This window comes from Cupressus sempervirens, chromosome 7 (genome assembly GCF_028749045.1).
Source record: "Cupressus sempervirens isolate cs-2001-9-10 chromosome 7, ASM2874904v1, whole genome shotgun sequence".
NCBI lineage: Eukaryota > Viridiplantae > Streptophyta > Pinopsida > Cupressales > Cupressaceae > Cupressus > Cupressus sempervirens.
The window spans coordinates 792,981,070-792,995,836 of record NC_143124.1 but is presented as its reverse complement, the minus strand read 5'-3'; positions in this window follow the sequence as shown (position 1 = coordinate 792,995,836).

The following is a 14,767-nucleotide window of genomic DNA, read 5'->3' as shown; positions in this document are numbered from 1 at the left end:
TGAGGTTGCGGCCCTCAATATAATCAAAGATAATTTGGCTAGCCTTTTTGCAAACCCAAAAATGGGTTTACCAGTCGACCCAAAAAAATCAAAACTATCGATTAAATGGTGCACAAATGATGTCATATGTGCAAACTTTTGGGATTGTTGGTGGATGGTCTTTGATATCCCTCCGCATGGAAATTTAGACATACCATTCTACTTCCTTAGAAAATTATATGCAAAATTTGTGTTGAAACTTAAAGTGAACTATTGGACCATGAAGCCCAACATAGGCATAGGACTAGGAGCTCCTCAGTTCCCAATGGAAGAAATTTGGCACTTTTATCCCCCTCACTGATATCTCCCCCCCCCCCCCCACCCCCACCCCTCAAGTGCAACATCTAGATATTATGGCAGAGGATAGCTCTCAAACCATTAGATCCATTCATAGGCTGAGTAGCCTAATGATATCGCAGGTTAGGTCAATCTTGCCTCATCTTGTTGATGATGCTGGTGCCAATTCATCATCAGCTAGCTCATCACACGTTTGTGTGCCTCACACTTGCATTACGTGCAAGAATATTTTCCTAGGTCCCATAGGTGATCTTCTTGAGTATCATTTTGTATTAGATGAGGATACACCAGACACACGTGCAAAGGCTATAGACCCTAATGTGAGAGAGGAGGGGAATGCAGAGGCATGGACTCCTTTGGTGTTAGTATGTGTATACATTTTTTTGTTATGACATATGCGATTTGAAGTTAATTTTTATAATAGAGTAATTTTAATTTTTAAGCCATACTAACTTTTACATGTATGTGATCTTCATTCATGTTTAGTTGATGATCGAGGAGGAGCTCAAACAGATTGATGATGCCACGCTCTCAGCCATTTCATTTGGCCTTGAGACATCTATGGTACATTATGTTGTGTTCGCATTTTTTATATATTTGATATTGTAGCATATATGGTTACTAATCTTTCTTTTATCTTGCAGGTACCACCTGTCCCGGGGGACAAAGTGCAGAGGATGAGCCAGGATGCATTGACAAAGGAAAGGTAATTAGGTGCTTTCTACTTGAGTAAATATCAATGCATTCTTGTAAAATATTTTTGTTAATCCCATTTAATTACATTCTTTCGCGTCGTAGACCATCAAGGATTTCCATTCGCACTGAGAGCCCCATTGTATGTATAAGTATCATTTTTTTTTATTATCCTTATCTTCATAAATAAATTCAAAGCTAATTTTATTGATATTAACAACTACTATCTTGTATCTCATAGGAGACTCCTAGTGCACATGAGGTCCGATGAGAGAGTTATGTAGATTTGATGATGTGGCCACTCTTTCCTGAGGGGGAGCCTACAATAGTAAGTTGTAGTTTGAATTCATGATTAAATATGTTATAAATTTAGCATGCTATGAATTATAATTTTATAGTTTAAATTGTAAATTCATTTGACAAATGTATTTGAACATATATAGCCCACAATTAAAGAGGTACAAGTATTGCCGAGGGCATATGAGAGGACTCCTGACTGGTGCAGGAGGTTGATGAGAGAGGTATTTATTATGAAATTTTGATAGTATAAATCTTCATTACAAAAAACATCATTATGCATTTGATTAATTCAATGTTAGATACAAAGAATCATATAAATTTAGTAGTTTAACTTTGGGTTTTCCTTTTTTGCTTATGTAGGGGGCATCCGATCCACCTAGTGTAGTGAAGAGGCTGCATTTTGATCATCCACCAACACCCTAGGATAGTATAGTTTTTGTAGGATGCATCATGAGACATTTTGAGATGGCATATGCCACGTTGTATATAGAAACATTGATATTATACACATTATGATGGCATGATCAGCCACATTTTGTATATGGATCTATGTATTTTGATATATATTTGAGTACTTTGTCTATGGATACATGATCTTTGATATATATTTGTGTAAATGTTTTTCTATGGACACATGTATTTTGATATATATTTTTGTCATTTATGTGCACAATGATATACATATTAATTTAGTATCTAGTATTGTTCAATTTATCGTGGATCATGTGTATTGTTCATGTTTATGGAATATCATTAATTTTGATCATGTTTATTATATTCGATTCAAATGCAATAATTTTTTAATAACATTTTAACAACCTTTATTATTAAATTTGGATGCAATGTATAATTTGAAGTGCTATCATAACATAAACACACTTGTTAACCTCCTGCACAAGGTTTAGATAACCCCAAATCTGATTTTAAACTCCACCTTCAACCTTGAAACTAACTCTTGGCTTCAAATATAATCTCAAAATAGTCAAGGAATCCACTCCCCAACCATGGATTCTATTCCCAACAACCAAGTCATTGATAGATTCATAATCTTTGATAACTAGCACTTCACTTTGTTACTATTCTCATACTACAACTTTTCAATTTCAACATAACCTCAAAATATCTCAACTTAAGAGACTTGATTGGACACCTCATCGATATCCCTCATGAGCTCTAACTTATTTTAGGCCTTAGCATCACCGTCCTCTAGCATTCAATGGTTTATTGATAGCCCTCATGAGCTCCGAGTTATGATCCTCAAAATATCAACCTCAAAATGCACTTAGAGCACCTTGGAGACTCCTCGGTATGGGGTGGCTACAAATGATGGATGGTCTCCATGGCTGGAACAAGGGTGTCACTAAGGTTCACCCACCCACCTAGAGCTAATGGAATTGATGATTCAATGCCAAGATCAGTGGTTTCAATATTATGCTATGGTGCACCTATGAACTAAGGCACACTGTGGGTTTTGGCATCGAGGGAGATCATTGTGTTGAATCCAAACAAAATGTGATCTCTCAAAAATGAAATGGGTTATTTTAGGTATCAACATCACCATCCTATAGCATTTGATAGTTCATCGATAGTCCTCATGAGCTCCGAGTTATGACCCTCAAAATATCAACCTCGAAACACACTTAGAGGACCTTGGGGACTCCTCGATACGGGGTGGCCACGGATGATGCATGGTCTTTATGGATAGGAAAAGGGTGTGACTAGGGTTCACTCACCCACCCAAAGCTAATGGTACTGATGATTTGATGCCAAGATCAACAGTTTCAAAGTTACACTATGGTGCACCTATGAACTGAGGCACACTACGAGTTTTGTCATTGAGCGAGATCGTTGTGCCGAATCCAAATAGAATGTGATATCCAAAAAATGAGATAGTTTATTTTAGGCCTCAACATCACCATCCTATATCATTTGATAGTTAATCGATAACCCTTATGAGCTCCGAGTTGTGACCCTCAAAAGATTAACCTCGAAACACACTTAGAGCACCTTGGAGACTCCTTGGTATAGGGTGGCCGTGAACAATGGATGGTGTCCATGGTTGGAACAAGGGTGTGAATATGGTTCACCTACCCACTCAGAGCTATTGGTACTAATGATTTGATGCAAATATCAATAGTTTCAAAGTTACGTTGTGGTGCACCTATGAACTGAGGCACACTTTGAGTTTTGGCATCGAGCGAGATCGTTGTGCCAAATCCAAATGGAATGTGATCTCTCAAAAATGAGATAGGTTATTTGAGGCCTTAGTATCACCATTTTATATCATTTGATAGTTCATTGATAGCCCTCACAAGCTCTGATTTATGACCCTCAAAAGATTGACCTTGAAACACACTTAAAGCACCTTGGAGACTCCTCAGTATGGGGTGGCCATGAACGATGGATGGCCTTCATGGATGGAACAAGGGTGTGACTAGGGTTCACCCACCCACTTGGAGCTAATGGTGTTGATGATTTGAAGCCAAGATCAGCAGTTTCAAAGTTACACTGTGGTGCACCTATGAATTAAGGCACACTACAAGTTTTGGCATCGAGTGAGATCACTGTGCTGAATCCAAACGGAATGTGATCTCTCAAAAATGAGATCGGTTATTTTAGGCCTCAACATCACTGTCTTATAGCATTTGATAGTTCATCAATAGTCTTCACAAGCTCCAAGTTATGACCCTCTGAAGATTGACCTTGAAACAAACTTTGAGCACTTTGGAGACTCCTTGGTACGGGGTGGCTGCAAACAATGTATGGTCTCTGTAGTTGGAACAAGGGTGAGACTAGGGCTCACCTACTCACTTGGAGCTAATGGCACTGACGATTCAACGTGTGGTGCACCTATGAATTGAGGCACACTGTGAGTTTTGTCATTGAGTGAGATCATTGTGCCGAATCCAAACAAAATGAAATCTCTCAAAAATGAGATAGGTTATTTTAGGCCTCAGCATCACGATCCTATAGCATTCAACAATTCATCGATAGCCCTCACAAGCTCTGAGTTATGACCCTCGAAAGATCAACCTCGAAACGCACTTAGAGCACCTTGGATACTCTTTAGCACAGGGTGGCCGTGGACAATAGATGGTCTTCGTGGCCAGAACAAGGGTCTCACTAGGGTTCACTTTCCCACTCGGACCTAATGGCACTGACGATTTGATGCCAAGATTAGTGGTTTCAAAGTTACGCTATGGTGCACCTGAGGCACACTGCAAGTTTTGGCATCTAGCAAGATCACTGTGCCGAATCCAAATGGAATGTGATCTCTCAAAAATGAGATAGATTATTATAGGCCTCAAAATCACCATCTTGTAGCATTTGATAGTTTATCAATAGCCCACGCGAGCTCCAAATTATGACCCTTGGAAGATTGACCTCGAAACGCACTTAGAGCACCTTGGAGATTCCTTAATACAGGGTGGTCGCAGATGATGGATGGTCTCCGTGCCTAGAACAAGGGTCTCACTAGGGTTCACCCACCCACTCAGAGCTAATGGTATTGATGATTCAAGGCCAAGATCAGTGGTTTCAAATGTACGCTATGGTGCACCTATGAACTGAAGCACATTCTAAGTTTTGGCATCCAGCAAGATCGCTATGCCGAATCCAAATGGAATGTGATCTCTCCAAAATGAGATAGGTTATTTTAGGTCTCAAAACCACCGTCCTATAGCATTTGACAATTCATTGACAGTCCTCATGAGCTCCGAGTTATGACCCTTGGAATATCGACCTTGAAACGCACTTAGAGCACCTTGGAGACTCCTCGGTATGGGGTGGCTGCAGACAATGGATGGTCTTTGTGGCCAAAACAAGGGTTTCATTAGGGTTCACCCGCCCACCTAGAGCTAATGGCATTGACAATTTGAATAGTTCTAGCTGTTAGGAGTTAGATTTTGAAAAGTTGTCAAGAAAATTGCAAAAGTTGTTGAGCAACTTTTTGCACTAAGACAAGTTTTATTGCAAATTGCAAATGGACTCTACAAACTCCTAGGGACCCTAATAATGTTCTAAACATCTAGACTTACCTAAAAAACATAGAATTTACCAAAAATCCACTTTATTGGACCAATTGATGGCCAAGGCTTATAGTTGCACCATGGGGTCTTGTGTCCATTACAAATGTGGATGGTCACAGGAAGATCATTAGATCTATCCCTAGACCTTAGTACATCAAGAAAAGAAAAATAATTAGGTGATTTGCACTAGTGTTCCATGTATTGATGTGATAAAAAAGTGCATAAAATGGTTAGTGATTGTGCATACCTCATGTATACGTTACTTGATTTATTTATTTTTGATGAGATGTGGTTGGTATGTGATCGATTAACAAGCTTTCTTAGCATGAGAATTGTTGGATAACCAATCCATTTTCCTACTAATTCAAATGGGTGTGCTTAAGGGCTCGACATGTTTGGGTGATATTGAATCCACACGGAAATCACTTGTTCTTTTAGAGATGCTAAAGGGTGTATGCAAAGGGATTAGCATCCTTTAATATTATAGAATCTCATTTTTGTGCATTTTATGGATATGCATTTGGAAACATGTCATGCATTCTTGAAATTTCTTTTTATTAGATGCAGTAGGTATGTGGATGATCAACAACCTTGTATTTCATTAATGTTATTTGATCTGGGGGATATTTTCACCAAAAATTCAAGTATCTCCAAAACTCCAACAATCAACATCATTTTAAAGTCTACAAAATTCTGCACCCAACGCAATTCAAATGGGCAAAAAAGGAGATCGTATACAAAAGTCATAGCCAGTCAAAGTTTGGTCAAACTAGGTACAGAGGTCGTCAAAAGGTGAAAATAAAATCATCTCAAAAGTGGTCAATAATGGATTTCAAATTGAAGATCTCATCAAGAGCTAACTAGCGACATTCGTTTCGTCAAAAATAGAGTTCGTATGTGAAAGATATGTCCAATTGAAGTTTGAGATGATGAGGTGGAAAAAATAATAATAATAAATTTAAAAATAAAAAATAAAAAAATAAAAAAATGATTGAAAGCGGTGTCAGCTTTGGAACCCTCGACCACCAGCCCATAAAATTTGGCTGGTGGCCGTTACACTATCGACAACCTTTGAGAACTATTTAAGGAATGTTTTATTTATTGTTTAGATGGTGCTAATTTGAGTTAAATGCTAGAGGTTGGTGTGGTGGTTGGAACCACCGACCTCCCTCTATTATGTGCATTTTCAAAACCTTCATTACCATTGCACCATGCAAGTGGCTTGTGATATTATTAGCACAGACTTTATTTAAAGTTTGTCAAAGCCCGATTCTCCCTTGCCTAAATAAGGGCAATTAGTAAATAAGGACAAATTTATAAAATAGAAATGAGACTTATTCTAAGGGAGACTGTTGTAAGGGTCTAAATATATTTTTCCCTATTATTAGGCAAATATTTTGTATAAAAAGAGGGTTTAGGGGCCTTTTGAAGGCATGGAAAATGAAGGGAGAAATTATTCAAATGGTGAGAGAGAGTTTGTCTATGTGGAGACTTAGTGATTTTTCCTGCACATAGAGGAATTTTGTTGTGTGTGCTTGAAGGGAATTGTCACAAATCTCTTCTTTTGATTTATTGGATTTAATTGGATCGGTCCCCCTATTGGAGCTGGACCCAGAGACATAGTCCTTCCGAGACGAACTCCGAAATCAAATGTGTTGTGTCTCTATCTCTCTTTCTATCATCTCATTCTATGTTTTCTTATTTGCAATTACGTTAAATTTTCTTTATTAAAGCTTTAAAATTAACTTTATGTAATTGGTTAGCATTCTCTCTAATAGTCCTAGATCTTAGAAATCAGATCAAATTTGGTATTAGAGCTTTGTTGGACTGGTATTGCAAATTTGAATGTTAACAAGATCCAAGTTGAATCAAGGCGAAGGTGATCCTGAAGAATATAATCTTGAGATCGGAAAATGAAGAGCTAATCCATCGTTTCAAATGGAAGATAAAGGTGATGGACAAGGTTCAAAAGAGCAAAATGTCTAGAAGACTCTCCAAAGTTTGCAAACAATGGTAGAAGTCTTGTTACAAGAAAGAGAAAACAAGATATGAAGGCGTGTAGCTCGTGATGACAAAGGGAAAAAGAAAGGCGTTGATCATGATCCTAACCGTGAGCCTCCATCTCCTCCCTCATCTCCCTCTTCTCCTTCTCCCCCTTCTTCTCCCTCTTCTACACATTCTGAGTTTTCTAATATTTTTAAAGGCGGACATAAGCCTCAAATTAAGTTGGATATAAAGTTTGACTTGCCAAAATATTGTGGGGAGTTAAATGCTGAGAAATTAGATGACTCGATTCAACAAGTAGAAGTCTACTATAGAGTCCAAAACCTTGTAGATGATGTTGATAGAATTTAGTTAGCGACTCTTTGGTTAGGCGGTGTAGCTCTAACTTGGTGGGAGAGTAGGACCCAGCATGAAACTTCAAAACATGGTAAGTTAAATGTGTCTTGGTCAGAATTTTTTAGTGCTTTAAAGAAGCAATTCTACCCCCTAGGCCATATGCAACAATTAATGATCAACTAGCAACATTTTCGGCAAGGGAAAGGTCAAACTGTCCAAGAGTACACCCATGAGTTTCATTAAAGGGCTATTTCGTTAAATGTCCCATTGTATACCCAGAACACTTTACTCAAGTATATAGGTGGTCTTCATTCTTACCTAAGGCACTCTATTTTCATCCTAAATCCTTGTAATTTGGATGAAGTATGTGTATAGGCAACACATTTAGACTCAAGAGGTACATGTACCTTCATTGATAAGTCTGACAAAAAGTCATCTAAGTTTGAGGAAAAGTCCAAAGGCAAAGGGAAGGGTAAAAAGATAGCTACAGTAAAGAAAGAGGGTGAGAAACCCACATGCTCACATTGCAAGAAAGAAGGGCATGATGATTCTAAGTGTTGGAAGCTACATCTTGAAAAGAGTCCGAAGTGATTTGGTGGAAATAAAGGCAAACAAAAGATTGCTGTTGTAGCTCAACAGGATCTTGGATCTGACTCCAAAGATGAAACAAAGATCATTGCTATTGTGATCCAAGGTAAAGGAAAAGGTATTTCTCTTTCATCAGCTACTAGTTCTTCTAGCATAAGTGCAAGTACAAGTGAAGATTCTTCTCCTAAGAATGATAAGAAAAGGAATGAATTGTTTCACATTCGAGTTGTCATCAAGCAAAATAAGGTTGATACATTAGTTGATACGGGTTCTCAAGTTAACTTGATATCTGAGGAAATTGTTAAGAAGCTTAATTTGACTACAACACCTCATCCAAATCCATATCCTCTTGGATGGGTTTGCAATGATGTGCAATTATAGGTAACCAAGCAATGTAAGTTAACATTTTCTATCACTGCAAACTTTGTAGATGAGGTAGAAGCTGATGTAGTCCCTGTAGATATTTGTGGTCTTGTACCTGGGAGTCCCTATTTATATAATCGACAGGCTATCTTCTATAGGGGGGAAAATAAGTATCATTTGTTTAAAGACAATATTGAATACATTATACGGGCACATAACGTTAAGACCAATTTGGCATTAGTCAATGCTGGTCAAATGAAAAGGTTAGTCAACTCTAGTAAGAACTTTGTGTTAATTCTTGTAAAAGCTAAAGAAGATGAAACATCTGAGGCATTTAAGGGATGTGATATGAAACATAAAGCTGAAATGGTCAAAGTTGTTTCCGCCTACGATGACTTGTTTCAGGAACTAAAGGGATTGCCTCCTAAAAGAGAGATACAACATGAAATTTAATTGCAACTAGAAGCGCCACTTCCTAATATCGGCATGTACTATTTATCAGTCTTGTAGAATGAAGAAATCAAGAAGCAAGTTCAAGATCTTATCGAGAAAGGAGTTATTCGTCCTAGTACTTCTCCTTGTGGTTCTCCTATTGTGTTGGTTCCAAAGAAAGATGGGACTTGGAGAATGTGCATAGACTATAGGGCTTTGAACAAGATAACAATAAAGAAAAGGTACCCTCTTCCCATAATTGATGATTTACTTGATCAGTTGAAATATGCAATTTATTTCACTAAGCTAGACTTACATAGCAAATATCATCAAATAAGAATAGCAGAAAATGATATTTGGAAAATTGCTTTCAAGACAAAACAGGGACTTTATGAGTGGTTGGTAATGCCATTTGGGCTTTCTAATGCACCAGCTACATTCATGAGAGTCATGAATGATGTCTTTCGTCCTTTTATTGATGATTTTTTCATTGTCTATCTAGATGATATTCTTGTATTTAGTAAGTCTTAGGATGATCATGTAATTCATGTAAAAAAAGTACTTGATGTATTGAGAAAAGAAAAACTCTATGTAAAGATGTCAAAATGCGAATTTGCAAAGACATCCTTAGTGTACTTAGGCTATGTCATAGGAAATGGTCAATTGAAAGTAGACCCTGTGAAGGTTGAATGTATTGTAAAATGGCCTAAGCCAAGTATAGTTACAGAAGTCAAGATATTTTTAGGTGCAATTCAGTACTGGAGAAAGTTCATTGCAAACTTCTCTTATATTGCATCACCGTTGCATGCATTGACCAGTACCAAGGCAAATTTTTAGTGGGGAGCTCCACAACAGAAGGCTTTTGACACTTTGAAGGAAAGGTTGAGCACTGCACCAGTTCTGGCTTTACCAGATTTACATCAACCATTTGAGATTGAGACAGATGCAAGCGGGTTTTCCATGGGAGCTATACTCATGCAAGGAGGTAAACTAGTCTGCTACCATTGTAAAACTTTTTCGAGAGTAGTAAGTAACTATCCTACTTATGATAAGGAACTTTATGGTTTAGTTCAGAGTGTTAAAAAATGGAAGCACTACTTAATGGGAAAGGAAACTATAATCCACACTGATCACCAGCAGCTACAATATTTGCACTTAGAATCTAAGTTGCAACAGAGTAGGCATTTTAGGTGGATGGGTTTTCTACAACAGTTTCATTTGGTAATTAAGTATAAAAAGGGTTCCCATAACAAAGTAGCAGATATGCTCTCTAGGCCTCCTGTTAAGAATGCTTTGATAATCCTTCAGAACAGTTCTATGGTTCATGAAAGTTTTCAAGAAGAATATGCTAATGACGAGGACTTTAAGGGTATCTATGCAGCTTTAATCCAGGGTAAACATGTGGAAGAGAAAGATTACTATGTGCAGGATAATTTTTTGTACCACTTGGGAAAAGTATGCATTTCTAAAGATGAACAGGCACAGGTAATCCATGAAGCACACAACTCTTTGATTGCAGGGCATTTTAGGGTAAGTAAGACAATAGCTCAATTGCAAAAATATTGTTACTGGCCTCGTATGCAGGAAACTATCACCAAGTATATAAAAGGATGTGTAATGTCTGCAACCAGTAAGCCAAGTAATAGGAAATTGGGTTTGTACACACCATTACCTGTACCATCCCATCCATGGGAAAGTGTGTCTATGGACTTTGTGGGGGGTTTACCTATGTCTAGGAAGGGTCATGATTATTTGTATGTAGTAGTTGATCAGTTCAGTAAAATGTGTATTTTATTGTCTTGCAAAATGCAGGTCACTACTAAACTAACTACTCATTTGTACTTTCAAAATGTAAGGGTTCATTTTGGGTTACCTACTTCTATTGTATTGGATTGAGATTCTTGATTCTTAGGGGAATTTTGGTCATCTTTGTGGGGACTCATGGATACCAAGCTGAAGAAGAGTACAACCTTCCATCCACAGACTGATAGACAGATAGAGGTAGTGAACAGGACAGTTGTGCATCTTCTTGGAGGTTACTATAGCAAGCATCCTAAGTTGTGGGATGAAATTCTTCACTATGTGCAACACGCTTACAACCATGCAGCACACTCTTCTACAAAGAGGTCTCCTTTTGAGACTTGCTTCAAATATTAGCCAAAAACACCAATAGATTTTGCTTTTGGAAAGGAAGACATCATCGATGGATGCCATAATGCAGAAAGGGCTTTGAAGTTCATCCAAAAGGTCCAAGCAATCCATCAAGTAGTAGAATCATAGTTGGAGCAGAGCCAAGCAAAATACAAGGCTCGCCATTATAAGCGTCACATTGATCATTAGTTCCAAGTTGGTGATAGAGTTTGGTTACATATTAGTAAGGAAAGAATGCAAGATGAAGGAAGAAAGCTCAAGCCTATCAGGTGTGGTCCTTTTGAAATCTTGGAAAAGATTGGTACTAATGCCTTTCGCCTTAATCTTCCTCCATACATGCAAGTTTACTCAGTTGTAAATGTTGAGAATCTGAAGTTGTATGAGCCTCCAATGATCTTAGATGAGGACATTAGCATTCAGGTTCCATTAGTTGATGATCTTTCACCAGATTACATGACAAAATTGCCAGAAGAATGTCAAAACTTCACGAAGAAGACCAGTTGAATACCTCTAAGTGGGATTGAAGGGGATGCATCCAAGCAAGGCATGATGGATGGAGATTGGTAAAGTGAGGGAGAAATACCCTCACCTTCTTTCTGAGTAATCCAAACTTTTGGTGGTCCGAAAGCTTCTCAGTGGGGAGGCTTCATCTAGGGGATATTTTCACCAAAAATTAAAGTATCTTCAAAACTCCAACAATCAACATCATTTTAATGTCTTCAAAATTCTGCACCCAATGCAATTCGAACGAGCAAAAAAGGAGATTGTACGCAAAAGTTATAGCCAATCAAAGTTTGGTCAAAAAAGGTAGAGAGGTCATCAAAAGGTGAAAATAAAATCATCTCAAAAGTGGTCAAAAATGGATTTCAAATTGAAGATCTCGTCAAGAGCTTTCCAACAACGTTCGTTTCGTGAAAAATGGAGTTCGTATGTGAAAGATATGTCCAATTGAAGTTTGAGACGATGAGGTGGAAAAAATAATAATTATAAATTTAAAAATAAAAAAATGATTGAGAGCAGTGTCGGGTTTTGAACCCTCAACCACCGGCCCCTAAAATTTGGCTCGTGGTCGTTACACTGTCGGCAACCTTTGAGAACTATTTAAGGAATGTTTTATTTATTGTTTAGATGGTACTAATTTGAGTTAAATGCTAGAGGTCAGTGTGGTGGTTGGAACCACCGACCTCCCTCTATTATGTGCATTTTCAAAACCTTCATTACCATTGTGCCATGCAAGTGGCTTGTGATATTATTAGCACAGACTTTATTTAAAATCTGTCAAAGCCCAATTCTTCCTTGCCTAAATAAGGGCAATTAGTAAATAAGGACAAATTTATAAAATAGAAATGAGACTCATTCCGAGGGAGACTTTTTTAAGGGTCTAAATATATTTTTCCCTATTATTAGGCAAATATTTTGTATAAAAAGAGGGTTTAGAGGCCTTTTGAAGGCATGGAAAATGAAGGGAGAAATTATGCAAATGGTGAGAGAGAGTTTGTCTATGTGGAGACTTAGTGATTTTTCCTGCACATAGAGGAATTTTTCTACGTGTGCTTGAAGGGAATTGTCACAAATCACTTGTATTGATTTATTGGAGTTAATCAGATCAGTCCCCCTATTGGAGCTAGACCGGGGATGTAGTCCTTCCTGGGAAAACTCTGAAATCAAATGTGTTGTGTCTCTATCTCTCTTTCTATCATCTCATTCTATGTTTTCTTATTTGCAATTATGTTAACTTTTCTTTATTAAAGCTTTAAAATTAACTTTATGTAATTGGTTAGCATTCTCTGTAATAGTCCTAGATCCTAGAAATCAGATCATTATTGGACTAAGAACCATTTTTCCTCTCAATTGGAAGGGTGGGCCTAAGGGTTCAACACTAATGGGTGATGTTGAACCACCTTGGTAATGACTAGTTCATTTGGGGAGGCTTGAGACTACATGCAAAGGGATTCTTGTCAATTTTACTCTTGTTTCAAGGGGTGGGCCTAAGAGCTCAACATGTTTTGGTGATGTTAAATCACCATATTAATGAATAGCTCATTTGGAGATTGTAGCTAACCAAAGCTTACAAGATTATTTTTATAGTATTGTAAAAAAAATTTGTGAGAACCTTGCTACTAAAAATTCAGAGTATATGCAATTTTTCTAATGATTCTAAACATGGTAACCAATGGAGGAAGAGTTGGCATGGTTGTAATAATGCATGGTAACCATGATGAACCAATAAAAATGAGAAACAATATGAACCATGATGCACTTGAACATGAAGAGGATTATGGAGAGGATCAAATGCAACATGTTGCTTCAATCCCAAATGTTGACAATATACAAGGGTTTGACTTTGACAATATACAAGATTACATTATTAGAATAAAATAATAAGTAATAAATACAATGGAAACCTCACACCATAAAAAATAATGAAATGCATTGATAAGACTTGTAGTAAAAGGCTTACACAATATTAGCATCATAAAATCACTTTTTGTTTCAATGCCTCATTGCGAATGAGTATTCAAACTTATTGACACCTTCCCCAAATTGTTTTAAAAAAAATCAAGTATTCTAATTGTTCATCCATACTTTCTAGATTTTTCTTATTTGATTAGTTTGATAAAAATAGTTTTAATAATCATAATGTCAACTCTATGTCAAATAAGAAAAAAACCAAACTTGTAATAAGATATCCGCAAGCAATTATCTTTCATATAGTTATAAATACTCTTAAAATTGTCCTTATAGCCTTGTATCAAATGCAAATATGATTTGCAAGAACTTGTTCAATATCTTCCTCTTATAATTCCTTACAAAGAACCTACCAAAATACAAATTAAAATGTGCAACTAATTTAACCAGTCTTTTTCACTATTACAAAAACCATATACTAAAAAAGTTCACATTTTACATCACAATACATCATAAGTCTTAGGAATTCTGCCCGAAACCACCACCACCCCCACCCCAACTCTTCATGATGTACCTACATTCCAATATCATAAAAAAATTAGTAACTTATTGTATTAAACAAGATAATCATAAGTTCATTGAATCATTATGAAGAAAATAACATAAGAAGTAAATAAACCTAGTCGAGTGTTTCAGTAGGGTTCTCTCTCTATTTTAGGTCTCCAACAGGGCTTCATGATCTTCATTAGTAATGGTAAAAAGTTCTTTTACTTTTGGTCTTCCTTGATTCTTCAACTACTTTACATTTGTTGCTATAATAAGATGCGAATATATGAGAATTATTTTGTGCTTCTAATAGTCTTCAAATGATGGAATTCTATTCCTTCTAAGCATGTATGCCCGCAACCATGTTCCAATGACAACCACTGAACTAGTAGGATATGTGAATCCATCATCATCTATGATTGGTTGTGAAAGTTTTTGTTTACCTCTTACACAACGTGCTAACCAATAATCAGATTTCTCATCATTCTCCTATGGTGCAACCAATGCAAAGACATGCATTGGCTGAAGTAGATTTGACAGATGGTTATGCTCAAGTGAACTTTCCATGTCATCATTTCTAA